Here is a 19,122-nt window from a genome sequence, read left to right as displayed (position 1 = left end):
ATTATATTTCTGTTGGAGAACACAATTCCATTCAAGATGGTATAGAATGTGACTATTGAATATTGTCATTAAATATTATGAAACCATCTTGGAACATTACTTTATAGAGGGAAATGACTGTTCCTTTATAAATTAGTCACCCTGGGGACTGCAGGCAGATTCCAAGGATGCTATCATTTTGGAAACTCAATCTTTTCCAGATCTCATCCCTCCTGCCTCCCCGATGGTGGAGTGGCTTCCAGGACAACTAATGAGTCCCTGCTGAAAAGAACCCTCAGAATTTTCAAGGTCCAGGCTGTTGTTTACACACCTGATCACCCTCTGCCTTTAGCAGCTTTACTTCAAATGACTTTGGCTTATTTCAAAACACCAGACCCACCTTTAAACAGTCTAAGAATTCTCTCTTATGAGACTATTCACAACATTATGCCACCGGCTCTCAAAGAAGACCCAATGCTCTACTGCATAAAGGCAACAGCATCTCTCTCCAGAGAGACTAATGAGTAAGCCAACCATACTCTTTAGGTCGAATTCTAGCATGCCTGTTAAACAAATTACCAGACAGCGACATTCTTTACAAACCCCTTCTGTGGGTTTCATCTGTCTGAAAACTGCTCTCGTTGTTATTTCCCATGTTATCAGGCATTGACTCGCAGGTTGAGACAGAGGATGAGGTCCTCTGTCTCCAGGGGTCCACGGTCCCCCATTGAGAGGTCATGACTATAGTGCAGGGAATCCACAACTGTGGGAGGTCTTTTCTGACTTTTATTTCCTCCACTGATCAACAACCGAAATTTGGTATTTTCTTCAGTTTTAAAGACAAGCAACAGACTACACGACTGTCACCAGGGCCTGTGACATCAACACTAAAAATCACAGCTTTTGTTTTTTTATATATAGCAACACAGTTGTTCAGAAATCTTGAAATATTTATGCATATCACAACTTCAAAGTCATAATAATTAATTTCTCCTTACCAAAGCACCTCCTAATATAGAGAGACAATTATTGGTAAACTTCTCACCTGGTAGTCACGCTGCCACAAAAGGGAAAGGAACATCTCCTCACTCAGTGATCAGACACCTAGGCTGCTTAATGGCTGTCCCTATCTACACTTATTTATTCTTCATGGATAAATAGAAAGAAGTCAACCATTTAATTTATTTGTTATAGTTTTGCAAAACTGGACAGTCTAAATGAGAATGTTTAATTCTTCATAATTTAGCACTGTTTTCTGAATATGACAGTTATGTGGGCTACAAGTCTAGACCAGGCAAGTTCAAACATATCTGATGGTGAAGCAGACTCCTGAAATGTGTTATTTTTTTTAATAGTAATGACAGATTTGGCAGTGATATAGGTCATGCATAGTATTAAAAGTTCAGTCTGACAGAAATTTCAAGAATCCCTGAGAATCAGTGTTTTATGGGTATTTTTGTTGTTGTTATGGTTCTTTGTAATCTTACATATTTTAAGTTTTACATTTAAAATATTTTTAAATTTAATTTAAACAAACAAAAAATGTTAATTTTACATTAAAAAAAATAAAAAGTGTACATAGGTTTAACCAGACTTCTAAAAGGATACATAACTAGAAAAAATGGTTAAAACCCCGTGAACTAGGCATTGCATGACTAATCCAGGATCCTGAACACCCATGTGTATTTATTATAAATATCTGCTACAGGTGGAATCCACAAATGTTACCTGGCACTGGTCACAGTCATATTCACCTCCCCCTGCCCACTCCACCCACACCGAGAAGAAAGATTTCTCTGTATTAGTCTCTACTATTATCAACACCAAAAAAAGGTAAAGTAGAGAAAAGAAAACGATTTTTTAAAAAGAAGTAAAGATGCACAATTTCACCCTAGAAGTTTAAGATGTGTTAGAGGTTTTGGAGCTTGGGAAGTGAACAGTAACTTCTTAGTGACTCAATAAATTATCATTAATTTTTCTAGAAACCAGTTGGCTCTTCCACCAGCAATATGCAAAGTGAATTAAAACCTTGCCTGTTATTACTAAATCTACTTCCTCAGTTAAGTACAATATGAATGTATATTTAGAAACACTGCAACACCTTCCAATTTAAAAGAAAGCATTGTGGGGCTTAGAGGGTAAAACCAGGCGAGGCAGAGGAAAGTGACGTACATTGAAGACCCATATTTTTCAGCACTGTTGTCCCAACATTTAGAAACCCCTGGCATAAAAATAATGCTATCCACTTTTGGAAATTTTGTTCTTCTTCTTTTTTTTTTTTTTTTTTTATAACACCAAAAGCCAGCTTCAGCCCACAATTTAATAATGTCAATACATTTTCTTCATTACACAACTGGCACACCAACTGTTACCTAAGCACTTCACTCTTCAAATCCCACACCCACACATTCTGAACTCATCTGCACCCAGATATGAATAAAGATGAACAGCATCTTGAGGAAATAGCTTCTCCATTCTCCAATGGCAAAAGCCATAGAGCAAACACCTCACACTATCTGAGGGATTTCTCAGAGGAACAAGAAAGAACCCTGAAGCCACCATTTTGTCAGGAAAATCACATCCTTCCATGGCAACTTGCCCACCGGGGATTTGAAATCCAAAGGGATCTCAAAAGTCCTTTCTAATATTGAGGTTCTGTGACTTTTCTTTAAATGCCGTTTTTTTTTTTTTGTTTTGTTTTTTTTTTTTTACTAAATTTTGAGTAATTAGGTTTTGGTAGGTCAGCAGCCCAACTCAGTATTTCTTTATGGAGAATGGTTCGAGGAGACCTTGATGAAACTGGAAATGCTTGGAAATAGTCACTTGCTTGCATGCTGGGTAAATAGGAAAGCATGCTGACTATATTTATTTTACTATCATTATGTCTCCATGGGGTGGGCTAGTAAAAAAGTGCAAGCTGTTAACAGCTTGGTATATACATACACACACACCCCACACACAGTATACGCTAAAAGAGTTTATTTTTCCTTCATCTCAAACCATGACTGCAGAAAATCCCCAATACTCAAATGAATTTTCTTCCAAATGTTTGTTTCTAAAATGGATGCTGGTCAGTCCATTCATTAGTGTTCATTAATTCGACAAGCTATTAATGAAGGCCTACTATGTGTCTGACTGGTAGAGAACATCACATTCAAAGGTCTAAACACAGGCATATCTTTACTCAAAGAAATGCGTCACAAGGTAGTAGGTGCCCGGACTAATCTAGAGTAACCTCCCATATTAATCATCTCTGGCTGCAGTAACAAAATACTATAGCCAAGGGAACAGCATGGCCAATGTCTTTTGAAGGATCCCTCCTTGGGCTGTAGATGGCCTTGTTCTTAATGTATCTGTATACAGATACATTATGTATGCTGTATGTATATATTATGAATACTGTCTCCTCACAAGACCATTCCTCAGTGGGTGTGGGTGGAAAGAGAGGAGGCCACCTTTCTGGTATCTCTTCCTATAAGGTCACTAACTCACGATGACGGGGCCACCCTCATGACCTCACCTAAACCTAATTACCTCTCAGATGCCCCATCTCCAAATACAGTCATGTCAGGGGTTAGGGCTTCAATACCTCTTTAATATCAAATGTGCTGTCACCTACAATGTCAATTCAGTAGACAGCGGTTTCAAATCCATCTCAGAAGAGCAGGACTGTGGTTCTTCTACGAGTTGGCTGTCGCTGTGGTGAGGGGTGAGGGCCCAGACACCAACAGAGGGTGAAAGCCACAGCAGCACCAGACAACTCAGTCCTGAGGACCCAGGTGGTTTGGGGTTTAGAGGAGGGTGACACAAACTCAGGTCAGCATCTAAAGCAGAAAACATAAGATCTCTTGCCGTGAGGTCAAAGATCCAGAAATGATAGGCTTCTGAAAATCAGGTGTCCTTACTTCAAGGCCTGCCTGCCTCTTTGAAGCTCCTCATGGTCGAGTTCAATCAGGCAATACAACAAAACAAATGAAAATAACACAAAATCAGAGTAAAAGCAAGATTCAATGTATGATACTAGGCCTGAGGTTTTCATAAAGCTGCCATTCCAGAGCCCTTTCAAGCAGGCCTGAGGAAGTCGCCAGCTGCATACTCCCCCCTCCGCTAAGGGAAAGCCAACATCCACCCGGCCTGGCCCCTCAACTAGAAATGCTTGGACTCTTCCAAGCCTGGATCACTTCCTTCAAGGCCCATATGATCAAACCCAGCCTGGAACTGACAGGATCAAAGAGGAGAAATTCCAGAAATCCAAGTGCAGGTTTTGACTCTGACGAAAACTTTGTGCAGCTGACTTCCTTTCCAACAATCCTCTGCGCCTCAAGGAAACAACCAGAACAAACCACAGAGGTTGAACGTGCCTTTCCCCAGGGTCCTGAGTCTATGCAGAAGCAATCAATAACTTTCAGCTGGGTCTCTGACATACAGACTTCCAGAATGGAATGTCAAGCTCCTTCATGTTTTTCACAGAATGAAGGGGGAAAAGCACTCCCACATTTCTCTTTCCCAATCTAGTGTCAAAATTAAAAGGCAGGTGAGGACATTCAGGGATCTTTGGGTGACTTAACCCACGCTTGGGGCTGTGCAAATGTATGGCTCTGCCACACATTCAGGGTCTGGGAATAATTCTAATGCGTGTCTGGTTCTTTGCAGGGGCTTTTATCTCCGGAGTCCAGAAGATCCTCACAGCAAGTTACACAAGACGAGAAATGTGACAGCCATTTCGTAGAAACATGGGGCTCAGAGAGTTGAAGGGACTCTCACCTTTGGTCACACAGTTACTGGCAGAATCCTATTCAAATCCAGGAATTCCAAGTGCAGATTTTATCACTGTCACACAAGCTTGGGAACTAGAACTCCATTCTTCTGCAGGAGGCTGGCTACAGTCTGTGGATGTGTTCTGCATTTTGTTTTGTTTTGTTTTGTCCTGTTTTTAATTGAATTAGTTCAACCATTAAACATCAGGAGCTTTCACCTAACAATTGGGATTTCTGACTTTTTTGGGAAAATCAAAGCTCATATCTATCCTCAACATAGGCAACAGAGGAGTGGAGCTAAGCGGAGACCATAGCTCACTTCCCTGTGGATAACCCATGACCAAACATGATCAAAGACTCCCTCTCCCTCTATGGGCTCCCGCTCAGCTCCCGCTAGCCTGTTGTGCTATTCCCATGTCCATGCCTGTGCTCATGTGACTTCCCTCTTCTGGTATTCGTCTGTCTGTCTCGCCAGTTCGGGGGGGTGTAGGTGAGCCATCCTTCTGCATTCAATTCAAAGGCCTCTGGCTCCATAAGGTCAGTTCCTCCTATCCCTGGAAGAACTCACTGGCCTTTGTTCAGGGATCTTGAATATTTTCTGGTGTTTATTTGATTACACCTGTTTTCATCGGTACATATTCAGTATTGGACCATGGTAGGCAAACAACAATGTGTTGATCAATAATAAAAGCAAAGAAGTAAGTAGTACCTACCATGTGCCAGACGCTGTTCCAAGCCCCTTAGACATCGGAACTCATTTACGCCTCACAACGCTTTCACATGGAGAAAATGGAGGCCTCTGAAAGTTTGAGGCATTTTCTCGGGGTCACTCAGCTTGCTGTGAAGTGGCAGAAGAGGAATTGGAACCAAGTCTGGCTACCTCTGGACAGATGGGTAGATGGAAAGCCGGAAGGAAGGGAGAGACAGAAGAAAAGAGAGAGGGAAGGAGGGGGAACCAGGCAGGTGAACATTCTGTGGTAGGAACTACAAGGCTGCCGGGGGCAGGGGCAGCTGGTGTGCTGGCAACTTTTAACAACAGGTTCTCTGGCAATAAAAAGCACTGCTTTGTAGTGTCTGTGAGTTTCTGTGGTGTCAGTAATCCTACCAGAGGGGATTTCGGGCTACCAACATGATATCACTGAATGTAGAGGAGGAAGGAGGAAATGTGACCAGTTGTGGGACTCCCCAGTGCCAGCCCCTCAGCTGGAACACACGAGGGGACAGGACATGCCCAGGAAAGTGATCAAGGATGAGACAGGCTGGACCAGGTGAGGCAGAAGCTATTAAACCATACTAAGGATGTAACTTTCTCCGGGCAACAAGGGGTGATTCTCAAGTTTTAAGCAGGAAGTGACACATATCACATGGTTATGAAGATGGGCACACAGTCAAAACTTCAGGAAGCCCTCCTTCATCTTTCCTACAACTTCCCTGACTGACAGTTATGGCCGCAAGGAAACTTATCAACTGTGCTACCCTTTTCCTTACTCTGTTCTACTTTGCATCAGCTACACGTCCTTTTACTACTACTCCTGACAACCACCATCATCCCCTTCTTCTGGGCTCCTAGAAGTGCTCTGAGTGTCATCAGTCTCTCAGACTGCAGAGTGTCTACCTATCACTACTGGTTCTGTGGCATGTGAGGGCCAGAAGGCCTAAGCAAAGAAGTGAGCCTGAACCAGGTGTACAGGAAAGCCATCATGGGGAGTATAAATAAAACCACGTCGGATGTGCCCTTAACATTAAAGACCACAGAGCTGGTAGGGGCTCTAGAAAGCCTCGAGTTTACTGGGCAAGTAAAGCCAAGGACAGTCAACATAACTAGACCAAAGACATCAGGCTGGTTAAGGTCAAAGCTAGAAGCAGAATGATGTTTCCTGGTTCCCAGTTACATACTCTATCTGCATATCAAGAGGATGTTTTCTGAAATGTTGCTGCCCGATTTTTTTAGGAGAGCTTTTTCCATGAGCATGTTCTACTTCATCAAGAAGAACAGGCAGAAACAGGGTGATCTCCAAGATCAGGGACATCCTGTCATCTTCTCACCATGTAGGACAACATGAACCATCTGTTTAGAAAACACTCTATGACCACAGTCCCCTCTCTATCACTCCCAGCCTTATCATCCAGCTTAAGAATTCTCCAGATCTGGACCTTTTCCGTGGATCTCCATCTACCTGCCTGCCCTGAGGCCATTTCCTGATAACCAGGAAACCGGCAGGGAAAGGAAGTGAACCTTTCAAAGCCATTGTGGCAGCTCTGCTTTGGGGGGAAAAAAAATCATCGGAGGGGAGAACTTAAAAAACTTTCAGCTGAAATGCAATGCAGTCTGATAATTCAACCTCACTTCAGGTGAAAGTAGCCAAGGCTACAGGGCATGGAGCCAAGGCAGCCATTGGAAACTGAAATCCAGGCCAGTATTCATCTAGCCAGGAGCCAGAGGCTGCTGCTGCTCCAAGGAAGCTCGTTTTCTAGTTTTTACAAAGCCATCCCATAGCCTGCCTGTGCCCCAGACCTATGACTTTCTGCTAAAGGTGTTCTTACTTGCCAATAGCCATGCAACCACATCCCTGGGAATAGGGCAGGTAAAGTCAGTTTCCTGGGCCAGAAAAGTGAAAATTAGTCCAGAGAGGTAAAAGGAGCTAGGAGGACCCTGTTACACTTTGCCCACATCTGTTCCAATGCACATGTACAGTATTAGTTGCAGACGTTGAAGCATATGGGTTCGGGGTACTTGGGGGTCACAGATGTCTGGGGCATTTATCAATATAATTCCAACAATCTACAAACTTGAATGGGAAAAAAGTCACAACATTGTTTACTAACATTGAACTACAATTTAGTATTTCATTCCATTACGAATGCAGGCTGCAAACCTGACATGTAGTAGCAGTACCAGCGATTTCGCCACTGATATAAATCAGATATTTTCATATCAGAACACAGCTGTTGTCATTAACTCGAGGCAGCTTTGCTGCTGTTCCCTACTTAGGAGAGATGTAGCCATCCATCCCATCAATAGTTGTTACACATGCATTAGCAGGTCACGGTGGGGGTGTGTATATGTGTGTGTAGTGTTATAATCGTCTGCATTGCTTTTTAAGCATTTAAACACATCATTCCTGGGTCCCTAAGCTTGGCGGACTGCCAAACGGCTGCAAGGCATCAACGAGATGAAGAGCCCTTGGCCTGGTAAGTGAGGAGCCACATTAACAAGGGACAGGGGAATGTGAGTACGAGACCATGCCCTCTGTCTGAGCAGTTAGCCGGCCTACCTTTGTGTTGACCTAGACCTTGAGGAATTATTTGGGCACATTATTTTTCCTCGTACACTTCTTTAGCTCTTTATCACTCCCATTCACTTTCTTTAGCCCCTGATTGCTATGCCCTTTTAATCTTATCCTTTAGGTTTGGCTTACTATCAAATCTCATTTAGTCTTTCTGTCCAATGGCTGCGTTCTCTTCCTTTAGATGGTCTCTTTTCCCTCTTGGTCTTCCTCCCTTCCCCTCTTTCTCTCCTCTGCCTACTCTCTGCTGCATCTCGGTTACCTCTCTCCCTCCCGACCTGGCTGGCTATCAGTCATCCCTCCTTCTTGGGTTCTGCAGTACGTGCTTCGGGCACTTAGTGTCTACACTATTCCTTGCATTAGGGAAGGGAATTAATTTTGTCTACAGGGTGTGTCTCTAAGATACAACCAAAAATCAGACTGACCACCTGGGCAAAGGGCAACAAAACATTCCATGGTAAGGGGGTATCCTATCTTTGCCAACCCAAGCTTAAATATAATTTGTAGGGGAATGTTTGATAATCCCTGATGACCATATGCCTAAGGAAGGTCATCAGACTGGACAAGGAGTCTTCGCAGGGCATAAATTCCCAGAGTAGCAAAAGGAAAGTATACTGCTTAGTCACTGCTACCAGGGTGAGCCCTCTGTAAGCAGGCCTAGACCAGCATCACTTTTCTAAAATCAGAAGTGATGAGGTTAGACCAGGGGAAAAGCCAGGGTGACTTCATGACCTTTGTGCTTTAGCTTTGGACAAACATACAAGTGCACTGTACCTCCTCCCGGCCCTTACCAGGGGAAATATTTGTCCTGAAATAGCCAACTCTCCCAGCAAGGTATTGAATACTCACATGTCACATGTAGACTGAAAATCCTATCAATGGCCTAAAAAAGAAAGGAAGAAAGAAAAATATGGAAAGAAATAAAGGAAAGAAACAAAGAAGCTAATCTGCATTTGAAAATATGCTTATTTTTATTACTTATTGCTATTCTGTTTATTTATTTATTATTATTTATTACTTATACTTATTATTATTCTGTGCTTGAACCAGGGTCTCAATATTTTTTTTTTATTTGTTTCTAAGAAAAGACACAAATCTTTAAAAAAAAAAACCTAAAAACTGAGAGTGTAGTGACACTTCATTGGACAGTTGCTAACATAAAAAGCAGCTCAGAGAATTTAGGATAAACTGAAACCACAAATTTTATAAACTTCACTGATCTGTTCTTTGATCCTCTTAAAGAAAGAAAATCTATTTTTATCAGGGTGGTTCTTTTTCAATATTTGTTCATTTTTTTATTTTAAGTGAATTATACCACCCTTACGATGAACCCATCCCTTTTGAGAAAATCATCTGTTCCAAACCTGTTAGCTCTTAGTTCCTCATAGTTCCCAACCACTTGTAGAATAAAACTCCTCAAAGCCACAATCTGAAGATAAAATATTAAATTTATTGCTCATATGGAATATTCAAACTTAAATATAAATTAAGATTTCAGATATTTATTTAAAATAAAATCTATGAGGGTAAAACTTCTCAGGTTCTTCTTAGAGATATTTTTTCCCCCTGCCAACATCTTTTTCCAAACTCCACAGAAACTCATTATGTGGCTTCTCTTTTTACCAAAACTAGGTCAAGTTCAGATTCTCTGGTCCTTGATTATGTTCTTATTTTCAAATATCTAACCCAGACTGAGAATTTTAATGCATGCTATGTATCGCATCAATGAGTGTATTCATTGTGTTCTGAATAAAAGAGCTTTGTTTTTTTCATAAACTTTCCCCCAGAACATGTTGTTTAACACGTAATTGTGATTTTGCCAACACACTGACATCAGTTTATACGATTTAAGATAAATACAGGCAGAAGGAATTGTCCCAGCAGAAGTGCTGCGTGGACCCTTTAAAACCACACCGCACAGAAGCCACAGTAAACTGGGTAGGGAGGATGCTTACAGTGCCCACACATAAACAGGATGAGACTCCAGCTAAGTCTCCTATCATCCCTGAAAAGCTGTGAGTTGGGAACCAGGACGTCTGCCCGGATCAAAAAGGATTCTTCTTCCTGTGGTTCCTAAAAGAAAGACCATTCTATCGTTTTTCCCTCTCACATTGCTGTAATCTAACTAAACCAGCATCTCCACTTTCAGAAGGCTACTCTTCTGGGATAATTTGATTTTTCATGGTTCTCCCTGAAGCTTAGGGTAACTATGCATATTTTTTTCTGACTTACATAAAACAATATTCATTTCTAATAAATTCTCTAGAAAGTGAATGCTTTGCTTGAGATAACTGGGGATTCTGGGATTTAGATGGGTCAACCCAACACAGATGACAAACTAAAGTGATGGGTAGGCGGGGAAGAGGGCAGAAGAGCATCAGTGCAGGCTGTCCCTGGCCATTCCCGTCAACCCAAAGCCCATTAACAGCCAAACCTCCGTAGACCCCCACCCCAGGTTCTTGACAGCACTGTTCCCCCACCTCCAGCTTTTCCTCCTCCACCCCCATTCCCTGCCTTTGGGCTTCTGTCTTGGCTTGCCACAACATCAGGGATGGAAATCCTATTCCAGGCGACATAAAAGGCACCAAGTTTCCACCATCTGTCTGCCTGTAACTCTTACCCCTCATGTGATTCTGAGAAACAGGCTTTTCCCAGTCCCCCTCTCTGTTTACTCCAGCTGACTTTTTCTTGATTTGTCTCCAGGGGCAGGACATCCTGATACTATTACTACAGAGAAAAAACAGGGATTGTTCTTAGAAACCACAATTCTGTCCTACAAGAATGCCTAGAGGTATATGGAACCCTTATGCTGTTGGAGAGGGTCCCTTTGTTATAGGGGCTCAATGGGTGAGGAAGCAACAATGAACTATTTTTACCCTTTCTGAGCCCCAAGTATATCTACTAGAAAGATACTGTTTTGCCTCAGATTTGCATCAACCTGAGGTTTGACCTGAGAGTCAGAAATCCAGAAAAAATAATCCCGAATCATTTCATTGTATTCAGGAGGATTTCTCTTGTTTTCTCAAATACTTGGGGCATGAGGCCAGACAGAGTTATTCAACTTGACGAAAAGACTGCTAAAATGATTGAAAATCCATTTAATTTTATTTAGAGTCATCTAAAGGTTTGCATGGTTAGTTAGATTCTGTTAATCTGAAGGTGTATAAGTATTGGGTTACAATTTTTTGCAAATGAGGCACATTTGTGATGGTTTATCCATTATATGATCATTACTTTTCCTGCTTATGCAGACTGAGGCATTTATGAAAAATAGAGAAGTAAACTTTTTTTTAATAGACAAGTTTTTCCCTAATTAATTTTAAGATAATGAAAAACAACAGCAGTGAATATAATCTATTTTTGCATCAATATAGTTTATTTTGACCAAGAATCAGAAGACAATGCTTCTAGTACTAGTTATGCTGGGAACACACTGGTAGCCTTGAGCACATCACTGAATCTCCTGCCTCAAGACTGGGAGCAGTGCTCTCTGAGGTTCTGTTAGCTCTAATATTCTGTCATTCAATCACTAAAAAGGGACTCATTTGCCCCCCAAAAAATGCCTACTGTTTGTGACTACAGAATCTCCCCACAACTTTGAATCTCCCCCATCTTGCCTTTTCTCTTCATATTTAAAAAGGGAATGTCTACCAAAAGTTCCAGAAAAGAAGTCCATTGCCAGTAGACAATTCCCTAATTTACTTCCAGTACCAGGATCTCATCCTACCAAGATGCACTTTAACAGACTCCAGAGGATCAAATATGCACCATCAGGCTCCCCATCGTCACAGGCAAGGATAGACACTTACACAGTATGCCCCTGGGGTTTGGAGTAAAGAGCTGGAGCCCTCACCCATACTCTCTCATGGACAAAAGAACTTTAGTAACAAATGGGGCTGAGAGCTTGGGGGGCACACCCAGTGTTCTCTACCCACAAACTAACCCGTTTCACCACTTATTGGCTGGACGAGGAGCAAATAACTTAATTTTTCCGTAGCTTAGTTTTCTTCCCCACAAAACGGGAAAAAAACCCTGGACTTTACCATTCAGGGTTGTTTTAAGAGTAAAACCAAAAACAGTTCACGCAAAATATCACAAGTCGTGCCTGGCTCAGAGTAAGAGCTCAATAAATTTAGCGCTGATTATGACTGCTACCTGTCTCGGGTAGCGCAGCAGCGGTGGAGGGAGCGAGCAGGGACAATTTGGTGAGGAGTCCAAGTCCTCCCTTCAAGAGTTAGAAGGACCTGCTCCAACCTGTTTCTATGGGCAAAGGGAAGTGGTCTGAGCACAAACCCAGGTAATAAGCATCAGGAAAGAAATGGAGCCTGGAGTGTCCGTAGCTAACTTTCCCCGGATGAGGGACTTAGTTCTGGGATCCTACCTCAGGTATCCAGGTAATTCGGCAGAAGCCAATGCTCTATCCCTCGCGATGCCTGGCCCGTGAGGGTGTGGCCTTTGTGCTCAGAAGCTGCACCCGGAGTCTGCGCTGAGGGAATCCCCGTCCCGCTCCTCGGGGCTCCGAAGCTTGCCGCGGGGAAACTAGGAGCTCACTGCTCCAGGGGTGCCCCAGGAGGGGAGTGACCGACCTCAGGACTCCTCCGCGGAGCCCTGACGAGTCGACGTCTCTTCCGGAAGGGTCTGGCCAAGGCGCGGGGCCCGAAAAAGGGGACTGCGCTGAGCTCTGCTCTCTCCCCGCTGGTTACAGGAGAGCAGCAGACTTCTACCGGGCGACCGCAGAGATGGCTGTGCCCCTAAACGCCTGCACGTGGGAGGCCCGAACAGGCAGGGCCAGAGGGTTTTCAACAGCTCCAGAACCCACGCAACCTCCAAATTCTTCTCTGGGCCAGTAGGAACCGGGAACCAGACTCTCAGCCAAAGGCGCTGCTTGGAGAGGGGCGTGCACCTCCCCCAGAGAGAGATAAGGTTTAAAAGAGGTGCTTGCAGGCCTTTGATAGCCCAGTCTGTTCCCCAGCTGGACAAACGGAGCCCAGGGACTGCCCGTTCTTTGCAACCGCAATCTAGGTCCCCTCCCGCAGATGGTCTTCCATTCCAGATTGCTGGGGTGCAAAGGAGGAAATGAGGCTCGCCTTCCCGCATCCACCAAAGCGTCTGGAACAACCAGAAGGATCTACGTAGTGTCCAAAGGTGGACAGACTCACCTCGGCCCGAGGGCCCCGACCCTGAAGCCAAGTCTTCCCTCACCTGATGTCCACACCCCCTTTCCTGCCCCGCACGCCCTCCAGCTCTGCGCTCTGGAACCTCCGGGAGCAGCGTGGGACTCCCCCACTCCCTCGCTCCGCCCAGGTGCGATTTGCGGAGGGGCGGGGCGGGGGGAGGTGGCTCTCACTGCAGCCTCCGCCCCTGCGCTCTCCTCCAAACGGTTCGTACCCCAGTCTACTCGCCAGGCGCTGGGGACTCCCCCCTACCCAGCACACACGCCTCCCCTGGGGGCCAGGAATCCCCTTCCCACGCTGCGGCTGTGCAGACCTCTTTGACTCCGAGCGCCTGGCAGGGAAGATGGGCGTGGGTCTACGGACCCGACTGCGGAGGTGGAAGGGTGTATAACTGGGTGCGGGAGAAAGGAGGGGACGACAGTCCTCTTAGAGCCAGGAAAGGCATCCCTGGTCCATGATCCGACCACTCAGTCACCGCCTAAGATGCCAACGCATTCAGAATCTCGCCTGGAGGTTTGTTTCTCCTGGAAAGGAAGATCGCCCCATCCCAGGCACCCAGAAGCCTACCTTCCCAAGTGCCCCTCGGGCCCTAGCATTCCAGGGCTCCATTCTAGCTCTCTGCGCCTCCCCAGGTGCCCAGCTCCTCCCCCATCTGTATTTACACACCGGAGCCAGAGCCCTCCAGACTCAAATCCCTTTTCCTGCAAGTCAGGTGACGGCTCGGGGCTGGCCCCTCGCCCACTTTAAAAGCAGAGCCCTTTGGTAGCCTTTCAACCCGATCTACCCCCGACCCTCGGTTTCTTCCCCCACCCCTCCAGCAACATTTCCCTCCCCAGATGACTTACTTCAACCCACCCGGATCTGCACTTGCCGTTCCAGCGGCACACAGCCGCAAGCCACTCCAAGGGTTTCATTACCGAGTTGGGGATGGCATTCGCAAGGATGGACCGGCTCCTGCCGTGCTAGAATGAGCCCCAAGGGTAACCGCAGCCCTCCTCCTACCCCCACTTCCCACCCCTCCTATTTTATTATCTCTGGTCCTATCCAACCCCCACAGGCAGGATGAGCACTGCTGGGTCCCAAACGCTCGCCTCTCTAGCGGGAGCTGCAGAGAGTGAAAAGTCGACTAGCAAGAACACCGAGAGAGAAATGGGCAGATGCAAACGTCAGGGGGTGGTAGTGGGGGAGGACTGGGGGAAGGGCGCACGCGAGAACTAGACGTGCAACTTGCACAGCACGGGGTGAGCACCGCGCAGGGAGGGGGGCACAAAAGTTTGCAGACTATTGCACCGCAGCCGACTGCACGCGAACAGAGGGTCGACTCCCCCTCGCCAGGAGGGGTCTCTTCCAGGGTCGGCGCCAAGGGGACCGGGGGTTTGGACATGGCTCTGACCTATAGTGATAGTTCTCTACATGTTACGGAAGGGAGGGCCTAGACACCAGGGCAGAGGGACGACACCGCGCTTTGCGAAAAGCAACAGGCGGCTGCACCTTACCTTGCGCCAGTCCCGGGCCGGGGTGGCTGCTCCATCCTCGTGGCGCAGGGAGGAGGCGTTGGATGCGTATGGCTGGGGGGTGTGCGCTGCCAGAACTGCAGCGGCCGCTCTTCCCACCTAGCTGCGAGCCGGGCTGCCCACCCCGAACCCGGCCGGCCGGGAGGGCTCGTTCCGGGTCGCCGCGGCGGCGTTAGTGCGCGGCGGCTGGAGCGCGGGACGCGGGCAGTGCGTGGCTAGCTGGCGTCCTCCCGCGCCTCCGCCGAGCGAGGGTGCGGCCCCGGGCGGCCGTGCAGAGCACCGCTGGGCTCCCGCTTCTGCGGCGGCTGCTGCAGACCCTGCGTCCGGCCCCGGAGCCTCGCAGGAGGAGGAGACAAAGACGCGAGGGAGGCGAAGCGCCGCTCGCCCAGATGCGATCGTCTCAGTCACTAGAGGGGAATCGCCTCCAAACCCGGGCTGGGGATGAGGGAGGAGGGGGGAGGAGGCAGGGGACTGGAAAAGCAGCAGGGAATGAACGTGACAGTCGGAGATCTGCCGCCGCCTCGCCCGCGCTGCCCTGTCGCCACCCGGGTGGAGGGTCCGGAATGGAGAGGGAGGGCGGGGGCTGAGCGTTTACTGCTGGAGGAGATGAGTTGAGGTGGGAGTATTCGCTCCCTCCGCCTCCCATGCCTGCCTTCCTTGCAACCAACACCCTCCCCCCCCACCACCACCTCCCGCCCGCCCCGCCGGTGCATAGCTCCACTCTCAGGAAGCTATGGCCCCATTCTTTCTCCTGTTTTTATAACTACTGAGATCAAAGCTGAGTAAAACTGGCAGAAGCAGCGTAACATGGTGATGGGTTGATTGTCCTCTAATGGGGAAAAGGCGGATGCTTAAAATCTATTTGACAAATGAATGTCTACTGGGTGCCAAGTACTGTACTAGGCTGTTCTGGGGTAAGATGAATAAAGTGAGATATACCCCTCCAAGGCTCTATAATCGAATACCAGAATGATCCCCTGCAGCTCCTGAAGTCCAAAGTTTTGGGGATGAGTTGTGGCCCCTCATCCCTACCTCCAACCAGTCCAGTTTCTTAAAGCAGAAGGTGCTAGGAGAATTGAATTTGCCTTCCCATTGCAGGGATGACTCTGAATGTACAGCCAAAATGGAGTGTATAGTGTATATAGACCCTAAGAAAGTGTGTGTGTGTGTGTGTGTGTGTGTGCGTTTGTTAAGATTAAAGCAAATTACTGCTTTTAGAAGTTTTATGTCATGACTTAAATTATTCATCAGATCTGCTCCTAAATAAAGAAATGAATAAACAAACAAACAAACAAGAAATTTGGGCCAGATGAAATCTGTTTTCCAGCATCTACAGATACCATCTTCTCTGACAGCCCGTTTCCACAGCCCTAACCTCTTACTCTAGGCAGAATTGCTTCTCCCTTTCTCTTCGCTGTCACTATCCTACTTGCCAATCACTTGCAGAATTCACACAGTACAGATTTTTTATAAACTTCTATTGCTTTACTCACCTTTTTTTCCTCTTTTTTCAGGATTCCCCTGCAACATCCAGCCTTGTTTTGTATGCAGCTAATGGGTACTCAAGGAAAGCTTAACCAATTGAAGGCTGTTTTCTCCTCTAAACACAGCTAAATCCCAGTGTCTCCAGAATTAAAGGAACTTGAGTGATGAAATTTTTAAGAGTTTGGAGCAGGGGAGGACACATATAGAGTTCTACATACAGCTCTCCTGACCTAGAAATGCAAAACTATGTAATTCATTTGTGTTTCTAAACAATTTTCTTCTCCCAATTACAAGCCCACCTCTGTCTGCTGAATTCCCAGAAGCAAGGGAAACTAAGCTGTTGGACAAATGCATAGAGCAAGAGATTCGTACTCAGCTGCCAACACCTAGAGCAAACCCCTTCCAGGTGTAGAATGACCCAAACCTCTTTGATCATTTCAAGACCTGTGTCAAATATGTTGAAAGCCTGTCAAGGTGTCTCATTTCCAATGAGGGTCTCCTTGTGGATGCATTTTAGAATAGTTTGGACAGTATTTCATTGTTGAGAGGTGAGAAATATGCTGTGGAGTTTAGGGATATTTAAAATTGTTCTTAATTTTGGGCCTACTTCCTAACCATTGTAGGATGGATACCCTAGATCAGGGATGCTTTATGAAAAGGGTCCAGAATGGGTAGGAGATCAGAGAAAATGACCGCTATGTTTCTAAGATGATACTGTGATTGGAAAGTTTGTAGTTTTTTGTAGCTTAAGTTTTGCTTATTGTTTTTTTAAGTGAAGTTTTAGGACCCAGACACAGGTACATATGGATGGCAGGTATGTAATTTGGTATAATTTTTCTGAAGGGAAATATGATGTTATTCTTGAAAGCATGAAATTTTTGCACGCCAATGTCCCTAAGACTCTACTCCTAGAAATTTATCATTAGGGATAAATAAGGATCTACAGTAAGATTTTTCTATAAGGTTATTCATTGCGGTGTTGTTTATTCTAGTTAAAAACTGAAAATACACAAAACCAAATGGAAATGTCTAACAAGATAGGAATGGTGAAATATTTTGTAAGTCTATAAGTGAGATACTGGTCAGACATTAAACCGTGTTGTAAGTGAATGAGTGAATATTGTCAACAATGACAGTTACACTTTTAGATGAAAAAAAATCAGAAGCACAGGATGAGAGATGAAATAATAAAAATTAATATCTGGAGTCAACAGATGTAGGTGTGGAGCTAGACGTTTCTTCTTGATAGTTATGTGATCTTAGACTTGAACTTCGAATTCCTCAACTGGTTGATGTTATTTAGCTCATGGTGTTGTGTTTTACAAGAAATAGTATTTGTGAAACACTTACTCCAGTGCCTTCTACATGGTAAAATCTCAGTATGTTTTTCTCTTGGCAATCATTAAATGTATAATATAAACACCTACATATATTTAGGCTCTTGTCAAAGGCAATATACATTCCAGTATTAACAGTGCATATCCCTGTTAATACAGGCATTACAGGTATCTTTTAAATAATATAGGATAATCAAAAGCAGAGGAATTTGTCTTTAATTCAGTTTTCTTTTAATTAAAAACAAATGATTTCTAACTATTGACATAGGAAACCTCTAAACTTGGATGCTTTCTGCTCTAGTTGACTCACATAATCATCAACAATAGTTGCTCACCATTGGTGTCGCCCATGCTATAAAAAGGATAAACGACAGGGCATGGAGTTTGTCACCTCTGATATAAACTTAGATTTGTTTTGTAGCAACCAGGAGTCAAATCCAGCTCAGCAAAATATGCTGTTTAATACCAGGAGCTGATTGGTTATTATCCTTGACTTGTGTTGACAGCCCATAGAAAAAAAAAAAGAAGAAGAAGAAGAAGAAGAGAAGAGAAGAGAGGAGGTATCAGAAGCTATATTTGTAACTTAATTAGTGAATTAAGAAGGAAACCTAACATTGAAGGGCCATGGGATTTAATAACCTTCACATCTATAGCAGTGACCCCTCTGGGCCAAAGGTGGAGATTTTGTAAAACTTACTGTGTGTGTCACAAATGTTGCAAAAATGTGCAGGACAGTATCATTTGCATGTGTTTTCAGTTTAACTATCATTAGAAATAGGAGCCAGCATTGTTTTAAAATCAATATAGTCTAGTAAGTTTGCATATAAAGGAAATCCCTTGAATTTTGAATTGTATTCTCCATTTGAAACTCTCTAGAAAAATTAAAAATGCATTTTAATTGAGTTGATTTTCTGAAATCCGAGTAGTTGGGGCACCTTAAATGAATGGGATCAAGGCAAGAAGACGTTAATATCCTGAATCCTTTGTGGAACATGTTCCAGTGAACTATTCTTCATAACAAACCACTCTAGAATTTCTTAGCTTAAGAAACAACGATCTTTTATTGGCCTGAATCCGGAATTTGGAGAAGGCTCAGGAAGGAAGTCTAAGTTCAGGCCCTCTCAGTGTCAGCTTAGGGCCACTTGATTCAGAACTAGATGATTCGATTCCCGAATGACTCATTCACACGCCCAGCAGTCTCTGCTGCTGTTGCTGTTCAACAGGAGCTGAGGGTCAGGACCTCGGTTTACACATGGTCACTCCATGCGCATCTCTCCATAGTTTCTCATAGATTTCCTCACTTCGTGGCATTAAAGTTCACAGAGAGAGTCCCAATAGGAATCAGAACTTGCCTGGATAGTGAAAACCTGAACAGTTAATCATTGCGTATTACACAAACAATCTAGTCTTTATACAATATTATAACTATTAATCCAGAATTCACTGGACAATGTAAATCAGTGAATATAACTCATCCTTTGGACGATTTAGGTAAATGGATCAATTTTTCTTCCATTTACTGAGATCATTTGGAATGTGAATTAGTACACCCACTATGGGAAACGATATATAGATTACTAAAAATAATT

At 44.6% G+C, this 19,122-nt stretch overlaps 1 protein-coding gene across 5 annotated transcripts in view; it reads right to left on the bottom strand.

Annotated features, from left to right (window-relative positions):
- The window catches only part of LRRC3B (leucine rich repeat containing 3B), an 88,991-nt gene extending 73,648 nt beyond the window's left edge, over nucleotides 1–15,343 (bottom strand). Inside the window, exons 1-2 of one of the 5 annotated variants that reach the window (XM_004754333.3) lie at nucleotides 14,694–15,343; nucleotides 8,873–8,906 (exon numbers count right to left, since the gene is read on the bottom strand). The gene's annotated coding sequence lies outside the window, so the exon portion shown is untranslated. The other 4 variants (XM_004754329.3, XM_004754331.3, XM_004754336.3 and 1 more) reach the window with 4 other exon arrangements.
- Nucleotides 15,344–19,122: the final 3,779 nt, after the last annotated feature.

This window comes from Mustela putorius, unplaced genomic scaffold (genome assembly GCF_011764305.1).
Source record: "Mustela putorius furo isolate JIRA1106 unplaced genomic scaffold, ASM1176430v1.1 tig00003834_pilon_pilon_pilon, whole genome shotgun sequence".
NCBI classification, from domain to species: domain Eukaryota; kingdom Metazoa; phylum Chordata; class Mammalia; order Carnivora; family Mustelidae; genus Mustela; species Mustela putorius.
Note: the sequence above shows the minus strand (reverse complement) of the source record. Positions and strands in the feature narration are given on the sequence as shown.